The following is a 17,753-nucleotide window of genomic DNA, read 5'->3' as shown; positions in this document are numbered from 1 at the left end:
GTGAACGTAACCTACGCCCAGCCCCATTCACGTACGACTTATGTAAATGGCGTAAAATCCGACGGCAGTTCTGACGTTCATACCCTAAAATAACTTTATACCGGACGTACGCCTTACGTAAACGGCGTAGCTTACTGCGACGGGCGCAAGTACGTTCGTGAATCGGCGTATCTAGGTCATTTACATATTCGACACGTAAATCAATGGAAGCGCCCATATCGGCCAGCGTAAATATGCGTCCAAGATACGACAGCGTAGGAGACTTACGTTGGTCAGATGGAGCCGAAATTCAGGCGTATCTCCTTTGCAGAATCAAGCGCATAGATACGACGGCGCATCCGTGGACTTACGCGGCGTATCATTAGATACGTCGGCGTAAGTCTTTGTGAATCCGGGCCATAGTGTCAATCTCAATTTGTGTTTGCTGCAGTTAAAAATATATCCCACCCTAGAGTGGGATGAGAAAAGAAGAAAGTTAAGGGTGATAACCACGCTAACTATCATATATATATATATATATATATATATATATATATATATATATATATATATAATATATATATATTAAACATTTCTAATTCAGCAGTAAATGTGCAATAATTTAATTATTTCAAAAATTTGAATAATTGTGCAACTTTAAAGGTTGATATCCTTCAACAACTATATATGCGCCGTTCGTGAAAAAATCCCAGTGCGCATGCTCGAAATTACGCCACAAATCGTCAATGCTTTAGACGTGAACGTAACTTACGTACAGCCCTATTCGTGAACGACTTATGCAAACGACGTAAAATTTTAAAAACTCGACGCGGGAACGACGTCCATACTTAACTAGCTACGCCTCATATAGCAGGGGTAACTTTACGCCGGAAAAAGCCTAACGTAAACGACGTTGGTTGTCAACCCCTGAAATTGGCTCAAAACTCTCCCTTGGCACAACTGGTATAGTGGGAATTGTGGACCCCAATAGCTTGTTGAAGGGCACAATATCCTGGCACACCACAGTAAATTATATAAATTAAAGGTTACCTTGAGATGTATGGATCCCACAGGATGACATAGAGACTATACACAAATCTCAGCTTAACCAATGTAACTCTTTACTTGATAGGATAAAGCAAAAGAAACAAAGGTAAAACTAGTAAAGGACTGCTTGCAGAGCCCTGCAAGAGTCAGAAACAAAAATCACCAATAAATACACGTTAAACTATGAAGGCTATGCAGACCTGGGTAAGCACACAGCAAGGGAATTCCCTCAATAAGGCATCCACATTGAAGCACCTCCTTGCCAAGCCTCACCTAGCTCCCACTAGTAACAATACTGTACGGTACTATAAAACAGAGTACTCAATCAAAAGAGCATAAAGATGGATATCAACTGTCTGCAATGACTAAATAGGCAGTCTTTATATGATATTCCTAACTAGTGTGGTTTTGTTGATCAGACCAAACCTCAGTTCAAATTATCCCAAAAGTCGGTGCACTGAGGCGTTGGCATGCGGCGGCGCAAGGGGTAATTTGTAATCCAACAGGGTAACAAATAAAACTGGTGGGAAAGGCCCAAATAGTCAAACCACAATGACTAAAGTGAACGATCCACCCTCCAACAGCACAGTCAGTAGGTCCTCGGCAGGTGCCCATCTCACCCAACCAGTTCAGGCCTTGTCCTTCCAAAACAATCCGTCCGCGATCTCCGATCACAGTCTTTCAACATTACAGCCTCCGGTTCTCAGACAGGTCACAGAGGTACTGGATCCCGTCCGATCACTCCGTCAGAGGTTCTGTCTCTCCTCCTCAATGGCGCTCCAACTTGGCATTGATAGGCCGCAATTCCAGCCTAGACTTCCGGGAAGACACCTCGCACAGGTGTCCTCCTGAGTTGAAGAGACGGTCCAGAGAGAGAGCGCCAAACACGTCCCCTCCCTTAAATTACCTCTCCCAGCAGGCCGTGCGCTCTGGGATTGTACAGTTGCTCTCTGGGTAACGTAGTCTATAACAAGCCAGGGCAAATGGAGTCTTTTTTTTCCCTGTACTCAATTTCCCAACATTCTCTGCAGTATCAGGACAAAAGTAAGCAGAAGGTGGTTATAACACAATTCGGCCACAGGAGGGAGCTGAGATCCTTCTTGATCAGCAGATGGTAATCTTTTATATCACAAAAAAAGGTAATATCCCGCTACACACTCCCCCCCACTCAAAAATCGTTGGTCCTCCAAAGATAGTAACAGTTTGTAACCTGGTACATGCTTTCTCAATTACACACGGAGAAAGTTTGGTTAATGCACAATAAACAATCTACATTTCCATATGAGGAGCCCAAACTTAGGCAGATCATATCATAACACAGAGTTGACAGAGGAACCTCCCATCAATTATCATAGGAAGGGGGGTTGTTCTGTCCACAGGCCACCTCAACTGGTTCGGCCTTACCAGACGCGCCAGGGAGTGAACTAGGGTTGCCCTCCTCTAAATGTATAGTGGAGGGACCAGGCTTATCAACTGTCCTTTTAGAAGTAAAAACTGTCTCTTCAGAGCATTCACCCAGCTGGCTGTAAGTTAGCTTCTTTGGGGGGTGAATAACCCTTTTTCCCTTTCCTTCTTGCTCAGACACGCAGGGCTCAACTTCCTCTTCTGGAGCTTCTTCTTCTGGAGTTCTTCTGGAGATTCTTCTTCTGGAGCTTCTTCCTCTGGAACTCCTTCCTCTGAAACTCCTTCCTCTGAAACTCCTTTCTCTGTGGCATTGTCTTCTTCCTCAGAAACTTCTTCCGAAAGATATGAAGTCTCCCCAGGGTCTCCTATTAGTGATGGGTAGAGATGGGCTGGCAGTTCGCCCGGCGGTCGGTTCGTGGCGAACTTTGCTTGTTCAGGGTTCGCCGAACAGGTGGACATCTGGCGATATTCGCGCCCATCCGCAATTTTACATTGAGAAGAACTTTGACCCATGACACATCCATCAGGTGGTACAGGGCAGCCAATTGAGACAATTCAGCACATGGACATACCCCCTACCTTATAAATAGACCTGATCTGGTGGCCATTTTACATTCTGCTTTTTGTCAGTGTAGGGAGAGGTTGCTGTGTGGAGCAGGGACAGGCTGCATTGAAACAAATCGCTAGCCAAAAGGTCCACGAAAGTCCTTTTTAAGGACTGGTATAGGTGTACTATTGTTTGGTGTGCAGTATATAGGGGTGTAATACACTTATAATATACTTTCTAACATATAAAGCATATTGTAGTGGATTTGTATTTTGCACTGTGCAGCATTGTGACTGGTGTATTTGGGTACTGCAGATTTTTTTTTCTGTTTTGCTGCTTCAACTTTGCTATACACAGTGACAAATGTTACTGGAAAAAAAGTTTTAGAACTGGTGCGATAAACCAGTGGCCCCCCAAAACAACAGATTGAAGCGGGGTGTTATATACCTTCTTCCACATATACTGCGCTTCTCTAGAGCCTTTTGTCACAGTGTCATTTAAAAAACGACAGGCAGAGGAAGAGGCAGGCCCTTCCGCAGGGGTGGTAGGGCAGGAGCACCAGGCCGGAGTCAAAGTGGGAGGTGGCATAAGGTGCGTTTGACTTGGTTGAGTGGCTCACCACCAACACCACCACCACCATATACCCTCCGCTTGAGTCACAGGAATTAGCATTGGATCAGGAAGAGGAGGTAGCAACAGCCGCCACTCAGCAGTCTGAAGACAAGTACCCAGATTATCCCAAGGAGGTTGGTCCCCGCTGTTGCTGCCTACACCGAGATCTCTAATTTTAGTGGTGGGGAAGGTGACATCAATGATGATGTGTCTACAAACGTCATGTGGGTGCCCACAAGAGAGGAAGAGGAGGGGAGTTCAGAGGGAGAGATGGACCAGCAGATAGGGAGAAGAAGCAGGCTGAACTTACATTGCACAGGAGGGACAAACCAGACTGCTAATGTATCAGGAGAAGGTGAACCTTCTGACGGCCGTCAAGCATGTAACCCATGTAGATTTGGTTTTACCGCCACGGATTGCATGCAGGCCTGCCTCCAGGGCCGGCCTTTGGGGTGTGCGAGCTGTGCGGCCGCACAGGGCGCCATGGGCAACAGGGGCGCCGTGCGGCCACCCAGAGGCGTACTAAGGGGGGGCGATCCGCCCCCGGGTACCACACACTGGGGGGGGTGTCAGACCAGCACCCCCCTCCGCGATTGTTTTTCACCCGCGGTGGCATTTTTTCCTCTATGTGTATGTTTAGGTGACCAGGGGGCGAGGGGTGAAGATGGGGGGGCGCCACAGGATTAGCTCGCACAGGGCGCCTGAACACCTAAGGCCGGCCCTGCCTGCCTCCTCCTTTTCCGATGCTACTGTCTCTTACGCTGCGCCGCCCAAGATCCCCAGAACCTATTTGACATGCCAGGTCTTTGACAGGCAGATCAGTAGCTAACACCGCTCAATTTGACAGTTGGTAAAGTGGTGTGCGACAACGGTCCCGATATGCTGAGCGTGCTGAAACAGGGCAATATTACACATGTGCCATGCATGGCACACGTCCTGAACTTGGTCGTGCAGCGATTCGTTGCCAAATACCCTGGGTTTAAGGACGTCTTGCGGCAGGCCAAGAAAACCTCGGGCCATTACAGAAGATCTTACACGGTCATGGCTCGCCTTGCTGACATTCAGCGGCGACACAAACTACCCGTCAGACGTCTTATTTGTGACTGCCCGACGCGATGGAACTCAACCTTGTATATGCTTGATAGGCTGCTCGAGCAGATATGTGCAGTTAACGAATACCTGTACGAACTCTGCGGCAGGACAGGTTCTGGGAGCTTGTTTTTTTTCACCGCGCCAGTGGCTGCTCATGCGTGACTCATGCAGACATCATACCTTACGCCTTCTTTCTGTAGCATGCATTGCGTTGTGTCATTGATCAAGCCGTCGAGGAGCAGGAAGATGAGGAAGTCGCAATGCTGGATGAATTCCCAGGGGGGGCTACTCCACCTGAGACAAGTCAACAACGGGAGTCTGAAGAGAAGTCAGAGGAGGATGGTGCCAGGGCGGATGAGGAGGAGCAAAAAAAGCATGTTTTAAACCTTTCTAGGATCCCTGGTGTTGTCCGTGGATGGGGGGAGGAGAACGACATTATCCTGGATGATGAGCAGGAGCCAGGCCACTACACCGCTTCCAGTTTAGTGCAAATGGGGGCCTTCATGCTCCAGTGTTTTAAGAGGGACCCCCGTATAAAAAGCATAAAGGGCAAGGACCAGTACTCGGTGGCAATGTACTTAGACCCCCGGTACAAACAAAAAATGGCAGAAATTTTACCACATCACAGAGGGCTATCAGAATGCAGCACTTTCAGGCCTTGCTTTGAGAAATGCTGCATTCTGCTTTTGCGTGCGCTGCAGAGGAATTTCCACTCACCAAGAAACAGTTGCGGGTACCAATCCAACAGCGCCTGCAAGAAGTGGGCGGTTTGAAGATGTGTTGGTCACTAATGATATGAGGTCATTCTTTCAGCCGACCCATCAACAGCTGTCCTCCGGATCCAGCATCAGGGAATGCCTAGACCAACAGGTGTCCGACTACATCGGGTTAACGGCCGATGTGGACACACTGAGAAGTGATGAACCCCTGGACTACTGGGTGGGCAGGCTTGACCTCTGGCCAGAGCTTGCACAATTTTCAATGGAATTATTGGCTTGCCCCTCACCCAGTGTCCTGTCCAAAAGGACGTTCAGCGCAGCAGGGGTGGTCGTGACCGATAAGCGCACTCGCCTACCTCACGACAGTGTTGACTACCTCACATTTCTAAAAATGAGGGACATGGATCTCGGAGGAATTCTACACATGTGATCAGTAGACCATGTTTGATTCAAATTCCTCATGACAGGCCACAAATATCCACCACCACCTATAAACAATTAATGGTCCCTGTCTTAGGTAAATACAGCGGCATAAAAGGCCTTTTATGCCCGTTGAATGCCTAATTTTTGGGGCCTGCACTTATTTATCCTGTGAATGCCTAATGTACCTCCAGCCACAATATACAAAGTTGTTTGCTGTCAGGTGAACGCCTGTGGGCTAATCTTTTGGGGCCTGTAATGGGCGGCACTTTTTTCTGTATCCGGTGAATGCCTAATGTACCACCAGCCACAGAATACAAAGTTGTTTGCTGTCAGGTGAACGCCTGTGGGCTAATTTTTGGGGCCTGTAATGGAAGGTTACTTCTGTATCAGGTGAATGCCTAATGTACCACCAGCCACAGAATACAAAGTTGTTTGATGTGAGGTGAATGCCTGTGGGCAAGTTTTTGGGGCCTGTAATGGGCAGCAGTTACTTCTGTATCCGATGAATGCCTAATGTACCACCAGCCACAGAATGCAAAGTTGTTTGCTGTCAGGTGAACGCCTGTCGGCTAGTTTTTGGGGCCTGTAATGGCCGACACTTACTTCTGTATCCGTTTTTTCGCTTAATACTTCTGGTAGGTCAGTGTCCATGTTGTGGGACTATTTGTGCACAGCTAGTAAGTATTTTGTGGCTGCAAATATGACCTGCAGGTTTTTAATGTTCGCCTGCCATTAAAGTCAATGGGGCCCGCCGCAAACTTGCGGTTCACAAACATTTTAGAACGTTTGCGGTTAGCGTTCGCGAACCGCCCCGTCCGATGTTCGTCCATCACTAGTGATGGACCCTGTTCGTCTTCCAGGTCCTCAAAGAGCATAGCACGAGGCACAAATTCAGGAGCCTCAGGTCAGAGAGACCCATTGTCAGTCATTCCAGGAGGGGACAGAGAAGAGTCGGTGGCCTCTTGGGACTGAGACGGCCATAGCCAATCTGATTCCACCCCTTCCTCTTTCGAGTCTTCATTCTCCTGATCTTGGGGAAATGACTGAGATCTGGTGACTGGCCGTGACCCTTGAGAGGTTGAAGGAGTCATATGTGGATCTGGCATGGGAGGTAGGCAAACTACTTCGGAGAGAGGTAATAAATGGTTCCGGTGCCAGGTTTTTAGTGGTCCAGTACTCCCTTCTGGTCTAACCTGGTATACTGGGAGACCGGGTAGCTGCTTGCAGATATTGTATGGCTGAGACTTCCAACAGTCTGCCAGTTTGTGTTTCCCTGGAACACCCAAGTTCCTCAGCAATACTCTGTCTCCTGGTTGCAGGTCTTGGACCCTGACTTTCAGATCATAGTTCCGTTTATTCCTCTGTCCCCTTTGGTCTGAAGTAGCTTAGGCTTTTTCATAGGCCGTTTTAAGACTTCTCCTCAGTCTGTCCACCTATCCCTTATGGGAAGTGGCTGAAGCATTGTCAAGGGAGACACCAAAGGCCAGATCTACTGGGAGCCGAGCTTCCCTTCCAAACATCAGCCGGTAAGGGGAGTATCCTGTTGCATCACATTGTGGTACTATTGTAGGCATGCACGATAGCGGCTGTGTGCTTACTCCACTGTTGCTTCTTCTCTGCACTCAAAGTTCCTAGCATTTCTAAAAGAGTACGATTAAAGCGCACCGGCTGAGCATCCAACAGTTTCCTATTGAGATTGCTCTCAAAGTCTCTTCCCTGATCTGAGTGTATGCGTTGGGGCAATCTATAATGGACGAAAAACTTTTCTACTAACACTTTCGCCACTGTGGAAGCTTGTTGGTCCTTGTTTGGGAATGCTTGGACATATCAGGTAAAGTGATCAGTTACCACCAAGACATTCCCTAGTTCACTCAGATCAGGCTCTAGGCAAAGGAAATCAATGCACACAAAGGAAATCAATGCACACACTCCATGGGCCCTTGGCCCATTGGGGCAGTCCAATGCGGCAAGGTCTTCCTTTGGATACACTGCATACAGGAGTGGCAGTAACCTTTGACTTCATCCAGCATGTGGGGCCAGTAAAACCTGTCCCTGACTAACTGGAAGGTTCTTTCAGATCCTAGATCAGGGTTTCTCAACTCCAGTCCTCAAGGCGCCCCAACAGGTCATGTTTTCAGGCTTTCCATTATTTTGCACAGGTGATTTGATCAGTTTCACTGCCTTGTAATTACCACTGCTGTTTCATCTGAGGGAAATCCTGAAAACATGACCTGTTGGGGCGCCTTGAGGACTGGAGTTGAGAAACACTGTCCTAGATAACCATGGTTGTCATGAAGGAAAACAGGGAGAAAAGCGCCTCTGAGTAAGCTGTATTTAATGTATAAAAATAAAAATTATCCAGCACTTACATAGTATAACACAAGTGAAGTCCGGGGGGCTGGTGTAAATCTCTGCCGACGTCTAATGAAGCATCAAAGCCAGGTAGTTGCAGCCGCTCGGAGCCGACTTGATCCGCGATGGTAATTGGCTGCTACACTGGAGTGTTGTATGCACACAGGTGACGTCAGCTGTACGGAGGCCTGAGAGGACCACAACGCGTTTCAGAGCATGCGCAAAGGATCCAACCTGCGCGCTCCTTTATCAAGTGTGATGAGATAGGGGAGAAGGGCATGTAATATAGCTGGTCATGTGGTGAGAGTCGACCAATGGGAATACAGAGGAAACGATCTGACACAATGTGACTATCAAACCGGAGGGGGAAAATACAGAGTAATTAAAAAATTGTTGCTAAAATAGTTAAATTAATTAAACGATGACGGACAGACTATGGGTATTTAGTTAGAAATAATTTGAGCAATGTCTGTGTGTCAGTTGGGCTCAAAACTGATATATATATATATATATATATAAAAGAAAGAGAAGACACCGTAATTGCGATCAATGGACACCAGAGGGCCCTCTAAGATTAAAATACACTAAAATTGAAATAGCAGACCTGAGGAAGAATAAAATCTATATATTGGGAAATCTACAGGAATTCACAAATATGTATATTTTTTAGAGAGGAAAGGAGGAAATAGATATATATAAAAATATATATAGAAAAGTATATATATATATATATATATATATATATATATATATATATATATATATATATATATATATATATATATATATATATATATATATATATATATATATATATAATGAAATAATAATTGATATTACATAAAAAATGAAATATGAAATAAAAGATAATAAATAATAATAATAATGAATAATAAATGGTAAATAGTACAAAATATATATATATATATATATATATATATATATACATTTTGTGAATGATTCACATGACGAGTATGGACCCAAGGGTGTAGGAGCAAACACACACACTCCCACACGCACGTGTGCAAACATCCATACCTGTACACGTAGAAACACACCACGCCAAAATAAGGGGTAGGGAATGAGCAAAATGTAAAATAATAGTGATTTAAAGAATAGTGTTGATATCCAACTCCTCGTTAAGGCCAAGAGGGGCGAGACAATCGAGAGTGAAGATCCAGAAGGTCTCACATTCACACAATCTGGAAAAACTTTCAGCCTCGGAATGGCCTTTAGGTATGGACTCAATAACCCATACCCGTAGGCCCTCCGTGGACTGATCGTGATGGTCAAGAAAATGGCGGGGGACACCGTGTTCATCACAGCCGGCTTCAATAAAGCGTCGGTGCGCACCAAACCGCTGTCTAAGCGGATTAATGGTGCGACTGACGTAAAGTAGTTTACATGGGCAAGTGATGCAGTAAACCACATAGTCACTGGAACAATTAAAGAAATTGTCCAGAACATACGTTTTACCTCTATGAGTAAAGTCTCGTTGACCATGGGTAACAAATGAACACGTTTTGCATTGGGGTTTATTGCATCTGTACATCCCCTTGAGTGGAATTAAGCAAATAGTACTGGAAGATTTAGGGCTTTTTAGCCTACTCTGTGCTATCTTATTTTTAAGAGTAGGCGCCCTTCTATATGTGACTTTGGGTTTGTCACACAGGGTGGTAATCAAGTGGGGATCTTGTTTGAGTATATTCCAGTGTTTGGTGAGGATTTGTTCCATTTTTTAGTACTGTCCATGAAAGCCGGTTGTGAAACGCACAACTGGTTTTTCAGGTGATTTAGCAATTTTGTTTTTTTTGCCTGGAAGAAAAGTATTATAGGCATAATCAATCAGGGGTTCAGGATACCCCTTTTCCAGACATTGCTCAAATTATTTCTAACTAAATGCCCATAGTCTGTCCGTCATCGTTTAATTAATTTAACTATTTTAGCAACAATTTTTTAATTACTCTGTGTATTTTCCCCCTCCGGTTTGATAGTCACATTGTGTCCTGTCAGATCGTTTCCTCTGTATTCCCATTGGTCGACTCTCACCACATGACCAGCTATATTACATCCCCTTCTCCTCTATCTCATCACACTTGATAAAGGAGCGCGCAGGTCGGATCCTTTGCGCATGCTCTGAAACGCGTTGTGGTCCTCTCAGGCCTCCGTACAGCTGACGTCACCTGTGTGCATACAACACTCCAGTGTAGCAGCCAATTACCATCGCGGATCAAGTCGGCTGCCCCCGGCTCCGAGCGGCTGCAACTACCTGGTTTGATGCTTCATTAGACGTCGGCAGAGATTTACACCAGCCCCCCGGACTTCACTTGTGTTATACTATGTAAGTGCTGGATAATTTTTATTTTTATACATTAAATACAGCTTACTCAAGAGGCGCTTTTCTCCCTGTTTTCTTTCTTGCATATTTGAGCTGGCTTCGCTTCTGGAGAGCTGCCCTGAGCAACTGTCATCACCTGCACTGGCCGTTTACAGCCACTAATTACAGCCTATTGCTACTTGCTGGGACTGATCCTTCAATGGACTTATGAACTTTTAAATTACACATGCTGTCAGTGTGGTTTTATTCTTGTTTACGTTTTATTTCTATATTCTGTCCTATAATTGATTGTTTTTGCATACATCCTGAGCGTTGTTACCCACTCCTAATTATTGATTGTTCTTGCTGACAAACCTGAGCGCTGTACCCCCATTGCTAATTCATGGTTGTCATGAAGGGTGTTTAGGGCCGTCTCTCTGTGTTTGGCAGGTAGGAACAGCTGCCATCTTTCTTCTAAACCATCGGAGGGGCCCCTTCGGTAGACCACCCCCTGATGTAACTGCAATCGGTCCCATTCTTTATGCACCAGTCGAGCCTCCTTAGGGGAGTCCGTGAGAAGCACATCTGGGCATTTATCTTCCAGAGCCTTCAGAACTAATCTTCCCAGGGTGTCTTCCTGTTGGTCTCTCCTTAATTCCTTCTTTGACAGCTTTGGGAGGCCCTCTTCTCCCACCTGGGCCACATTACAGTAGCACTTGGGTACTCAGGCAGGTGAGACTCCAACTTATTTAGCCCTGGACTCTCCTTTGGCTTGGAGTTTAGCCCCTTGGTATAGGGCTCGTACTCCTTCTGGGGTCAGTTGATTTCATTCTTTGGTAGGATCACCAAGACCATGTGGCCTTCTGGATAGGGCATCTGCATCTCTGTTTCCAACACCTGGTCGGTATTTCAGGCTGAAAGTAAATCCTGAAAGGGCAGCCAACCATCGATGTCCTGTAGCATCCAGCTTGGCGGTAGTGAGAAGATAGGTGAGTGGATTGTTATCAGTTCTCACCACAAATTCGGCCCCAAACAAATAGTCTTTCAACTTGTCTACAACAGCCCACTTGAGGACCAGGAATTCAAGTTTGTGTGTTGATAATTCTTCTCAGCTGGGACCAGGCTCCTACTTACATATGCAACAGGTCGCAGGTGACCATTGTATTCCTGGTATAACACTAGGGATGAGCCGAACATACCCGCGTTCGGTTCGCACCAGAGCGTTCGAACAGACCGACCGTTCGCGCGAACATTTAGAACCCCATTGAAGTCTATGGGACTCAAACATTCGAATTCAAAAGTGCTAATTTTAAAGCCCAATATTCAAGTTATTGTTGGAAAACGTCTTTGAGAACCCGGGTCTTGCCCCAGGGAACATGTATCAATGGAAAAAAAAGTTTTAAAAACTGTAGTTTTTTCTGGAGCAGGGATTTTAATGATGCTTAAAGTGAAAAAAAAATCAAATTCCTTTAAATATCGTACCTGCTGGGTGTCTAAAGTAGTGGCATGTGTTTAGAAATGTCCCTGCACAACATGAGATTACTCTCAGAAAAAGGTAATTTAATACTGCTTGCGGCTTTAATGTAATGTTTGGTCCCTGCAATATAGATAAAAATCATTGAAAAAAATAGCATGAGTTTCCCCGCCACCACTCCCCCCAGGTCATTACAAGACCCAGTGCCGATGCTGACCTCCCTGGGGCCCTAACCAAAATGACATGGCACATTACAAATGAGAATTGGGGGAGTGCTGACGACAGTGACATGTCACATTAAAGAAAGTTGATAAGCGGGGGGAGGGGGTGTTCTGCTGTCGTAAATTACTCCAGCGAGTTTAGAAGCAGGGTGAGGGTGCGAAAATGACTTCTCACCAGTCGGGGCCTCTAGTAATTTGGGGGGCCCTTTGCAGCTTTGCGTGGCCCTAAGCGGCTTGCATAGTGTGCCTATAGGGAGGATCGGCCCTGACAAGACCATTTGGCCCTATATACTTTGAACAGCAGTATACAGACGGTGCAAACAAGACAAGGACTGTAGGTTTGTTACGTAGAATCTGAACCATGTCATACTTTGCTGCTGCATATTGCACAATTTCCTAAAGAGACCCTCAACAAACTACATGACACTTGTGCCTGGTGATGAGGCCATTGATGTTCCAGTGGTGGCCCGTGAGCCTGTGACCATACAGGCTTGGCCCCCCAAAGCGCACGTGCTGTGTGGCACTGGCAACAATATGTCCATTATTTTAGGAGTGGTGGGGGGCCATTACAATGCCAGATCTTGGCTCAATAAATAATTTTTTTGGGAAAGAAAAATTTTAGAAAAAAGGGGGGTTGCCATCCGGGGCCCCCTTTGAACAAATTATGTGAAGAAATCCTGTTCTCTGAAGGCCTCCATTATTTCTGCAAGTCAAAATTTAGCAAAAAAAACTAAGGTCAGTCAAGTCTTAGCTTTCTTCCCATATCTAACCCACAAACTCATCCACTGATAATAAAGTCCAAAAATCAAGTTTCGTATCGTCGTATTGCACGATCGTTTTCCCAACGTTTTCTACTGGCTGTGAACGACGTTCTCACGCAATATCCCTTTATACACTGCGCATGTGAGAAGCTCTGCACGTTTCCCCACCCATGACGATCGTTCTAGTCATTGCCACGCCCCTTTTTAGTCGGTCAATGCAAGACGGTGAAGAGTCTGAAGACATGATGGAGGAGAGACAGCAAGCTGCAACCAGGCAGGAGAGAGGCCAGGCACACATCAGGAGGAGCAGGAGGTACAAAGCCACCAACATGAGCTTCGACGAGATGGTTGAGATGGTGGCTATTCTAAAAAAGGAGGACTACGATGGCAAAAAAGGGCCTTACAAGAACCCCCTATAAACTCAAGGCCCAGATCATGGATAAGGTACGGAGGACTATCCATGCAAAATTCTGGGTGCAGAGGTCCAGGGAGTAGTTGTGCAAGAGATGGTCTGATTTGAAAATCCGAGAGCCAGAGCAGCTGGAGAGAATTCGAAGAGTCCTCAGAAGACGTAAGTAATTTTCATGTGTACTCTGAATATTTGTTTTTATTATTTTGCGGCATGTGCTTTTTATTGCAGGTTGTGTATATATACAGTTCAAGAATAGATGTCTCAAGGTTCATGTTTGTGGGCATAATAATTGGTTGGTCATTCTATTTAAGATCTTTTTATGTGAGACCAATTTTTTATTTAATGTAGATGTGTTATTAACTAGATTTAAATAATCCAACTTAAGTCAATATACAGTAAAAGGAGAGTATGCTCAGCACAGCAGTTGATTACACATATGGACTCAGTAGCACAATGGTTGGCAATGCAGATCCGCCCTATAGGCTCACTATGCAAGCCGCTTAGGGCTCCGCAAAGCTGCTAAGGGCCCCCCAAATAACTTGAGGCCCCACCTGGTAAGAAGTCATTTTCGCCCCGTCAACCCGCTTCTCAACTCGCTGGCTGCATGGGAGAAGAGGCAAGAAGTCAGCACCCCTTGCTTCTCAATTTAATGTAAGATGTCATTTCCGACAGCAGAACACCCCCTCCCCCCACTTCTCAACTTTCTTTAATGTGACATGTCACGGTCGTCAGCGCCCCCCCCCCCCCCCGCTTCTCATTTTTAATGTGCCATGTCATTTTGCTTCGTGCCCCAGGGAGGTCAGGATCGGCACTGAGTGCCTAGTTAGGGTGTCACACAGAGGTGATCCAGTGTATACTTGTTGTTTTTCCATGTAGGAAACTTGGCCAAAGATAGAGAAATGCAGCAGCTTTGGTAATGGATAAAATCCTGTGTTAAGCTTAGAAGGATTGTAAAAACAGACAATTGTACCACACCTTTTAAAAAGAATGATTGATATTTCTCTTTCAGGCCCCCTTTTTTTTACAATCTCATAGGCCGCAATCAAGCTGCAGAAGTGGAGCCGACCAACCCCACACAGTGCCAAGCCCCACCCTCGCCGGATGTACAGGAAGTGCAAAATGCCACCACATCAGGTCAGTGTCATACAGCACAGCTTCAGGTAATACATGTAGGCCTGCATAATTTTAATACATGTTTTTTTCCAAATTTCAGGAGTTGTTCGAACTGTTGGGGGAGGCTTAGACACCTACAGTGCCCAGGTGCTCATTGGGGAGATAATGTGCTGCAGGGCAGAAATAGAGGACACAAACCTCGCCCTCGAGAAGATCATAAAGAACAACCGAAAGGTGGACTAAAACCTGAAGAATCTAATTAATGTTCTGGGGAGGGTTTAAAAAAATAAATAAATAGATGTAGACAAGTATTTAAAAGCAAAAATATAGGGCCAGATTCACGTAGAATACCAACGGCGTAACGTATCCCATTTACGTTACACCTCCGCAAGTTTTCAGCGCAAGTGCTTGATTCACAAAGCACTTGCCTGTAAACTTGCGGCGGCATAACGTAAATCTGTCCGGCGCAAGCCAGCCTAATTCAAATGGGGCGTGTATCATTTAAATTAGGCGCGTTCCTGCGCCGAACGTACTGCGCATGCTCCGTTTTGTAATTTCCCGCCATGCTTTGCGCGAAATGACGTCGCACCGGCGACGTGCGTTACGTCCTTTCCTATTCCCGTACGACTTGCGCAAAAACAAATTTCAAAATTCGACGCGGGAACGACGGCCATACTTTAACATGGCTAGTCTAAATATAAGCCATTGAAATAACATCCGTAACTTTACAACGGGAAAAGCCGACGTAAGAGAATGCGACAAGCGTGCGTAGCTTCGTGGATCGCCGTAAACAGCTAATTAGCATACCCGACGTGGAAAACGACGCAAACTCCACCCAGCGGGCGCCGAAGTATTGCATCCTAAGATCCGAAGGCGTACGAAGCCGTACGCCTGTCGGATCTTACCCAAATGCCGTCGTATCTTGGTTTGAGGATTCAAACTAAAGATACGACGCGGGAAATTCGAAAATACGCCGGCGTATCAGTAGATACGCCGGCATATTTCATCTGTGAATCTGGCCCATACTGTAGTTCTTAAAAAAAAAAAAAAAATTTACAATTTCTATTTAGATATTTTTTGAAAAAATTAAAATGACACATTTTAAGTGTGATACAATAAATATTTTTGGATACTCAACAATGTGTGGCTTCTTATTATATCAATGCTGCCTAAAAGAACACATCTAGATTTGTGGTGTTTACATTAGATATGTGCATTCCCGTTCGTACGAATGTTATTTTCGTACGAAAATGTTCATTTTCGTACCCGCAGAATAATGTGTACATACGAAAAAATTAAAGCACCAAAATACGAAAACGACGGGATTACGAATGAGCCACATAACGAACAACCGCAAATACGAACGAACGATCTGACGAAAATATGACAAAACGAAAACGGCCAAAGAACGAAAATTACATCTATAACAAAAGATTTGCATTCTGTATCCTGTTTGAATCCCCTCTCTGCTCGTATCCACATGACACCTACAACAAAAGATTTGCATTCTGTATTTTGTTTGAATCCCCTCTCTGTTCGTATCCTCAGCCGTATGTTCACACGACATCCACAACAAAAGATTTGCATTCTGTATCCTGTTTGAATCCCCTCTCTGCTCGTATCCTCAGCCGTATGTTCACACGACATCCACAACAAAAGATTTGCACTCTGTATCTTGTTTGAATCCCTTCTCTGTTCGCACCCTCAGTCGTATGCTCACACGACATCCACAACAAAAGACCCGCACCCTGTATTTTGAATTCCTTTTTTCTGTTCGTATTTTGGATTCAACAGAATGCAAATCTTTTGCCACAGATGTCACACGAACACACGACCGAAAACACCAAAAGAAAAAGGACCCAAAACACAGAATGCAAATCCCTTGCCACAGATGTAATTTTCGTTTTTTTGAATGGGCAGTGAGTGTAGTTAGTAAAGCAGCTTCTCTTTTGTGCTGAGTAGTACAGTAAAGCCAAATAAACTTTTCTGTGGATTTTCATCTGAAGGGAGATCAGTTGGCCAGACTTTTGAACCCAAAAATGGTTTTCTGATGGAGTTTAAAAACGACCGAAAACACGAACAGAAAAGGGAATCCAAAACACAGAATGCAAATCATTGACAAAAATTCACGAAAATTATTGTCTAACAAGTAACGAACATGAATTAAACAGAATAACGAACCATCCCGCATGTACGAAAATAAAACGGTAACGAAAATACGAAACGATCGGAATATGAAAAAATCGCGTTGTACGAAAAACGAACGGGAACGAACAGGAAAATGGGCGTCTTACGAAAAACGAACGGAAACGAACCTACGGAACGATACGAAACAGAACAAAAAAAAAACATGTCTAGTTTACATTGACAATGATGAGTATTTAGTACAGGAAAATAAACATGACACTATGATAACGTAGGAGAAAGCTAGAATGAACTCAAATTAGAAAATAATCAAACAAAGAAAAGTACTAGAACAGGGGCAGAAAAATTGGGCCTTAGGCACTGGTGGCGGTGTCACAACACTGCAACCCCTCACAGATACTGTAATTGGAGCGCAGCAAAGAGCCACATGCAAAGTATTGCATTAAAAATTGTTATTAGACGCCCCTGTTAAACAGGGACATAAAAATTGGGCCTTAAGCACAACACAACGCTGCAACCCCTCAGATACTGTAATTGGAGCGCAACAAAGAGCCACATGCAAAGTATTGCATCAAAAATTGTTATTAGATGCCCCTGTTAAACAGGGGCAGAACAATTGGGCCTTAGGCACAACACAACACTGCAACCCCTCAGATACTGTAATTGGAGCGCAGCAAAGAACCACATGCAAAGTATTGCATTAAAAATTGTTATTTGACGCCCCTGTTAAACAGGGGCAGAAAAATTGGGCCTTAGGGTCTGGTGGCGGAGGCCTGAAATAAAAACTTTCTTACTAGCTATTAGCAAGATCAGTGGGAAGGAAAATGATATTCAGTCAGCAGCATAACAGGACAGTCACTCAGCATCAGCATATGCAGTCTCCAAGGGATCTGTCATTTCAAAAAAAATATTCAGTTACATCTGCATCAGGTGCTTGGTAACTGGTGTTGATCCAAGCCTGATTCATTTTTATGAAGGTCAGTCGATCGACGGAGTCGGTGGAGAGGCGCACCCTGTGATCGGTCACAAAGCCTCCAGCAGCACTGAATGTGCGTTCTGAAAGAATGCTGGATGCAGGGCAAGCCAGTAGCTCAATTGCGTACTGTGCAAGCTCTGGCCAGTGATCCATCCTCAA

General features: G+C 45.0%; 1 protein-coding gene and 1 long non-coding RNA gene across 4 annotated transcripts in view; both read left to right on the top strand.

Moving 5' to 3' along the window:
* CHADL (chondroadherin like) overlaps window positions 1-17,753 on the top strand; it is a 549,464-nt gene that overhangs the window by 102,093 nt on the left and 429,618 nt on the right. The window lies entirely within an intron of this gene.
* LOC120945447 lies at window positions 14,452-14,768 on the top strand. The gene is made up of 2 exons (XR_005750579.1): window positions 14,452-14,494; window positions 14,574-14,768. It is a non-coding gene; the product is annotated as an uncharacterized LOC120945447 (long non-coding RNA).

This window comes from Rana temporaria, chromosome 7, assembly GCF_905171775.1.
Source record: "Rana temporaria chromosome 7, aRanTem1.1, whole genome shotgun sequence".
In the NCBI taxonomy this organism is placed as follows: domain Eukaryota; kingdom Metazoa; phylum Chordata; class Amphibia; order Anura; family Ranidae; genus Rana; species Rana temporaria.
This window is presented reverse-complemented; position numbering and strand designations above follow the sequence as displayed.